Genomic DNA, 6656 nt, shown 5'->3' on the forward strand with positions numbered 1-6656 from the left:
AGACAGGGGGAGAGCCCCTGGGGTCTGGAGGTGACTAGATTAAGGAAATGGGTTAGTGTTTTTTTTTGGGGGGGGGCGGGGAGAAGAGACGGCACCTGGGGCAAGAGCCTACCCCAAAGAAAAAGGTCTCTACAATGTTCATGGTTCCTTCTTTTGCCTCAAAAAGTGACATTTATTCAAAGAAACAATTGACAAGATGTCCATCCCTTGGCTCCCTTCCCTCCCCCTTCCTGCTTCTCCTCAGCCCCCCCAGGAATGACCTGGCTGGGGTCCCTCAGATGAAGTCAGCAACATTGAGGAGCATCTCCTCAATGGAGGTGTTGTAGAAGTTCTCAAAGTCTCGAAGAATCCTCTTGTCTTCTTCTGTCACCATGTTAATAGCCACATCCTTACAGCCAAAACGTCCATCACAACCAATTCTGTGGATATAGTTTTCCTTGTTGGTGGGAAGGTCATAGCTGATGACTAAAGAAACCCGCTGCACATCAGTGCCTCTGGCCAGCAGGTCAGTGATACTCAGTACTCTGCTAGAACAAGAATGGAACTCCCTCACGATTACCTCTCGTTCCTTTTGGTCTATGTCGCCATGCATAGCAGACAGTGAAGTCTCGGGCATGCATCTTCTCAGTGAGCCAATTGACCTTCCTTTGGCTGTTGATGAAGACGACTGCTTGGGTGATGGTCAGGGTCTCATACAAGTCACAAAATGTGTCCAGTTTCCACTCTTCTCGTTCCACACTGATGTAGAATTGGTGGATACCCTCCAGTGTCAACTCTTCCTTCTTGACGAGAATCTGAATGGGGTCCCTCATGAGTTTCTTAGTCACCTTGAGCACTTCGGAAGGCATTGCAGCAGACAACAAAACCACCTGGGTATTGCTGTTGAGCTTTTGGAATATGTCATAGATCTGGTCTTTGATTCCACAGCTCAGCATTTCATCAGCTTCATCCAGTACAAACATTTTGATGTATTTGGGAGATAGGTACCACAGATTAAGCATATCATACACACAGCCTGGGGTACCCATAATGATATGGGGAGTCACCATCTATAGTTTCTGAACCTCAGCATGCACATTGGTGCCCCCAAAACAGGTGTGGCAGGAAGCATCCATGTAATCTCCTAATGCTATTACCACCTTCTGTATCTGCTGAGCCAGTTCCTTAGCGGGAGCCAAGGTCAAGGCCTGGGTGGCCTTGAGATCCAATTCAATCTGTTGCAGAATTGATATGGCAAAAGTGGCTGTTTTCCCAGTTCCAGATTGGGTTTGAGTGACCATGTTGTAACCCTTGACACAAGGAAGAATGGCTCACTGCTGGATGGCAGAGGGCTTCTCAAAACCATAAGTGTAGATATCATGGAGGAGGGACACCAAGAGATTCATATCACCAAAGCTGTTGACAATCTCATTTCAGTTACTCTTGATGACATCTTTGGGCTCCATCCCATCAGGGCCATTGTCTCTGGATCGGGAATCTTAACTCGCATATAGAGTTAGAAGCTAAGTTTTTTTTGTTTAGGTTTGGTTTGGTTTGTTTTTTTAGTTCTGGTTTTAATTTCCATTAAATAAACCTTACAAAGGCATTTCAAAGAATTCTGAGTCTTCAGACTGCATCTTTGTTTTTGTGTTATAGGCAATAGATTCTCAAACATGAAAAATCATAAAATTAAGTCTACATAGTGCCCATCATCACCATATTTAAGGACTGTTTAGGAGACCATGATTCTGAATATGTAAGTCTGATTTTGCCTCCATTTCTTACATAAAGACATTTAAAAAGTATATTTATTTTCTGTTATCCTTTCATGTTCCCTTCATCTCTAGATGAAAATTAATGTGCATCACCGGTCAGTGCTTGGTAGCAATCCCTTGGTGCCAGGGAGGCTCATCCCCAGGAGTCATGTCCCACCCTGGGAGGAAGGTAATGCGTTTATATGTTGATTTTGGCTTAGAGAGTGGCCACATTTGAGCAGCATGGAGGTTCTCAGGAGATAACTCTTAGGCACCCTGCAACACTGGGCCAAGTTGAAATTTCAAGCACAACAGGCTTATAAGCATAGTCATTAGTATTAAGGGCCCATCATTGGGCCATCCTTCTTCACTGGTCATTGCCCTTGCAATTGGGGGATTGTTGCTGTTCCACTGGGGAATGTGACAGGGTTCCCCAATAATGTTTTATTGTTAATTTACTGCAGGCTTTTTTTAAAGAGCAGTTGTAGGTTTATAGAGAAATCCTACAGAAAGTACAAATTTCCCGTATATGCACCCCCTCCATTTTCCCTATATTAACATGTTCATTAGTGTACTATCTCATTACAACTGATGAACCCAATGTTACTATAATTATTATATTATTAACTATAGTCCATAATTTATATTAGGGTTCACTCTTTGTGTTGTATAGTTCTATTCTTTATTTTTATTTTTATTTTTATTTTTATTCTGGTTACACATATACAATGTAAAATTCCCCATTTTTGCCACTTGCAAGTAGACAATTCAGTGGTGTTAATTACATTCACAATGTGCTACCATCCCCACCATGCATTATGCCTTGTTGTTTTATTAGTACTTTTACCTTGGGCCCCTCCTTACTTCTATTCCCTTTTGCTCTCTCTTATGGCTGATAGAAAGGAATCTTGGTGTTGGAGGCTGTTTTATTTTATTTTTTTTCAAACAGCATTTTTTTTATTGACTTTGTAATAATATTACATTAAAAATATATATATATATGAGGTCCCATTGAACCCTACCACCCCTACCCCACCTCTCCCCCCCCCCCCAGCAACACTCCCTCCCATCATCATGACACATCCATTGCATTTGGCAAGTACATCTCCGGGCACCCCCGCACCCCATGGTCAACGGTCCACACCATGGCCCACACTCTCCCCCATTCCATCCAGTGGGCCCTGTGAGGATTTACAATGTCCGGTGATTGCCCCTGAAGCACCATCCAGGGCAGCTCCATGTCCCAAAGACGCCTCCACCTCTCATCTCTTCCTGCCTTTCCCCATACCCATCAGCCATCATGTCCACTTTTCTCAATCCAATGCCACCTCTTCTATGTGGACATTGGATTGGTTGTGTCCATTGCACCTCTATGTCAAGAGGAGGCTCAGATTCCACATGGATGCTGGATGCAATCCTCCCACTTTCAGTTGTAATCACTCTAGGCTCCATGGTGTGGTGGTTGTCCTTCTTCAACTCCATCTTAGCTGAGTGTGGTGAGCCCAATAAGTCAGATTGTAGGTGCTGGAGTCTGTTGAGGCTCAGGACCTGGCTATCACATTGTGAGTCCAGAGATTCAAATCCCCTAAATATATCTTAAACCCCGACACTAACTGCACCTCCAGCACATTAGCATGAAAGTCTTATGAAGAGAGATCCCATCTGAGTCCAGATTCATCACACATAAACACTCTGAGCGGATACTTTGCCAATCTTAGAGTGAGAAAGCTCACTGAGGAGTCCAGTCTCTTAAAATGGCCAGGCAGGCAAACAAGAGGCACACAATGTAGTGTGTTTTCCTTGGCTACTTATTAGTCGGTTGCCAGCTGAAAGAGCATCATTTTTTTTTTAAAGACAATGCTACAGGGAAGTGGACTTGGCCCAGTGGATAGGGTGTCTGCCTACCACATGGGAGGACCACGGTTCAAACCCCGGGCCTCCTTGACCTGTGTGGAGCCGACCCATGCGCAGTGCTGATGCGCGCAAGGAGTGCCCTGCCAGGGAGGGGTGTCCCCCGCATAGGGGAGCCCCACACGCAAGGAGTGCACCCTGTATGAAGAGCCACCCAGCGTGAAAGAAAGTGCAGCCTGCTCAGGAATGGTGCTGCACACATGGAGAGCTGACACAATATAATGCAACAAAAAGAAATACAGATTCCCATGCCGCTGACAACAACAGAAGTGGACAAAGAACAAGCACGCAGCAAATGGACACAGAGAGCAGACAATGGGGGGGCTGGGGGAGGGGGAAAGGGAGAGAAATAAATAAAAAATAAAAAATAAATTAAAAAAAGAAACACAGATTCCCAGTGCCACTGATAAGGATAGAGGCGCTCACAGAAGAACACACAGCAAATGGACACAGAGAGCAGACAATCAGGGGCAGGAAGGGGAGAGAAATAAATAAAAATAAATCTCTGAAAAAAAAAAAAGACTACACTACATCAAAAACCTCTTTATTTGTGTTGTTACAAAGCCTGAATGACCATGATTTCTCTCCATAGCTCCTCCACCTGTCTGCTCATTGTTTCCACTCATTGTATGCCCATTGTGTCCACTCATTGTGTCTGCTCGTCTTCTTTAGGAGGCATCAGGAACCGAACCCGGGACCTCCCATGTGGGAAGCAGGTACCCAACTGCTTGAACCACATCTGCTCCCTGCTCATTGTGTCTGTTCATTTGTCTGCTCCTTGTGTGTGCTCATTATGTCTGCCCATCTTCTTTAGTAAGCATCTAGAACCAAACCCAGGACTTCTTGTGTGGGAAGCAGGCATCCAACTGTTTGAGCCACATCCACTCCCTTAGTTTTTTTTTTTCCTCTTTTTAAAGTTGAGGTATAATTTACTGACAATAAAATGTACAGATCTTAGGAGGACTGTTTAGGGAGTTTTGACAAATGCATAAACTTGTGTAACTCATACCTCCATCAAAATACATATAGGATATTCCATCCCCCCCAAAGTTTCCTTGTGCCCCTTCACAGTCACTCCCCTCCCAACCCCACCCATATCTCAGCAACTTAATTCTGATTTCTATCACCACAGATCAGTTTTGCCTTTCTAGAATTTCATGTTAATGGAATTAAACAGTATGTAATCTTTTGTGTCTGGCTTTTATTACTCAGCATAATGTTCTTGAGATCCATCTGTGTTGCTGCAGGCATCAGAAATTTGTTCTAAAGGCACCTTTTAATAGCAAAACCTCCACTTTATTAAGTACCTTCTGTATGGTCTGTTCCCAGACACTGTGTTTGATGGTGCAGGAGTGTGGTGGCTTTGTCCAGTGTCAACTTAGCTAAGCAGGAACTACACTTCCCCAGAATTCCCTTTCCTGTGTATTCCAGGTTAGTGTTGGCCCAAGAGAAATTTGTGTGATCTTTGGAAGAGGTAAGTGAAGTAGCAGCCATGAATTTAATGTTTTGACTACAGATGCAGGGCACAGACACTGTGGCAGCTCACCTGCATTGCCAGGTATCTGCTAGCTCACCAGGCCCACAGCTCCTCTAGTTCACGCCCAACTCCTTCAGCGTCTCCAAGTTCCGTGAAAAGGGTGTGCCCCTCTAGGTGAAGGGTGCCAGCCAGTTTCTCCTGCAGGGCACCCATAGCAGCAGCGTTGGAAGTGATAAGAATTGGACCTGGGTCTTCTTTTGTCCTCACAGGTACTAGCTGTCCTTGCGGGTCCGGTTTGTCCTTGCTCTCATCCAAGCCCAGCTTTCCTTCCTGACTCTGGTCTAACTGCCTATAGTCACTTCAGGTAAACACCAGATGTGAGGACAACAGCCTTCCAGTCTTGCACCAGTTCCCACAATGGAGTCATTCTACAGCACCCTGTAATAGACCCAAAAGTCTATGTCCCTCATAAATTCTCTGCTTCACTGATCTAATCCTGACTGATTCAGGAGGGACTAGAAGCAAGTGCCAGGTAGACACTATCCAACACCCAGATGAGACTCCTAGCTCCTTAGATTCATGACCCAGTTTTCTTTCCCTGCAGCCCACTTCAGCAATCCTCTGTTGTGTCCATTCCCTGGCCCCTGCGAGCCTCTGGAACTGCACCACTTTTTAATCTCCCAGCACAAGTTCTTGTTCCTCCATCTTCTTCCTTCCTTCCCCTCAATGCATCTGTTTTGGGACTTCCTCAAGACTGCCTGCCCTTGACTGATCCCTTTTGTCTCAGTCCATCAGCCTCCTTCTGTTTTTGTTTTTGTCTCCTCTCCAGTCTTGACATCATAAATAGCAACTCTATTAGTCAGCCAAAGGGGTGCTGATGCAAAGTAACAGAACTCTATTGGCTTTTATAGAGGGTGTTTATTTGAGGCAGAAGCTTATAGTCACAAGGCCCTAAAGAGTCCAACTCAAGGTACCATAACTGGTTCTTCCTCACCCAAAGTCATTCTCTATGTGTTGAAACAAAATGGCGGATGATGTCTGTGAGGATTCAGCCTTCCTTCTTCCTCTTAAGGCTCCATATTCCCAGCTTCTTCTGATCTCAGCTATAGCCTGGCATAAGGCTCATCTCTCTTGCCCACTTCTTTCCAGGCTCAGCGGCTCTGTTATTTTCACAAAGTCAACTATAAACTATCAGACTCATCTCTCTCCCCGGGGCCTCTGCCATGTCTAATGGAGACTTCTCTCTTTCCTCATGTATCTTCTTCTCACGTATCTGCTTTTCTGTGCATCTACTTCCGTGTAAATCTGTTTTATCAGCCCACCAAGGAGGGCAGGGACTCAAACTTGCATACCCTAATGATGTGTTCAAATCAAAGTCCTAATCTTAACATCAGTTAATCAAAGTCATTTCAGCTGAATCAAAACAATCAAAGGGTGCCACACCCAGAGGAATAGAACAGTTTGCAAACATAATCAATTTCTCCTTTTTGGAATTCATAAATAATATCAAACTGCCACACCACCTTAACCACTTT

General features: G+C 44.7%; 1 pseudogene; it reads right to left on the reverse strand.

Moving 5' to 3' along the window:
- Window positions 1-274: 274 nt before the first annotated feature.
- LOC101422438 (eukaryotic initiation factor 4A-I-like) lies at window positions 275-5196 on the reverse strand (annotated as a pseudogene).
- Window positions 5197-6656: the final 1460 nt, after the last annotated feature.

The sequence above is a fragment of the Dasypus novemcinctus genome, chromosome 17, assembly GCF_030445035.2.
Source record: "Dasypus novemcinctus isolate mDasNov1 chromosome 17, mDasNov1.1.hap2, whole genome shotgun sequence".
NCBI lineage: Eukaryota > Metazoa > Chordata > Mammalia > Cingulata > Dasypodidae > Dasypus > Dasypus novemcinctus.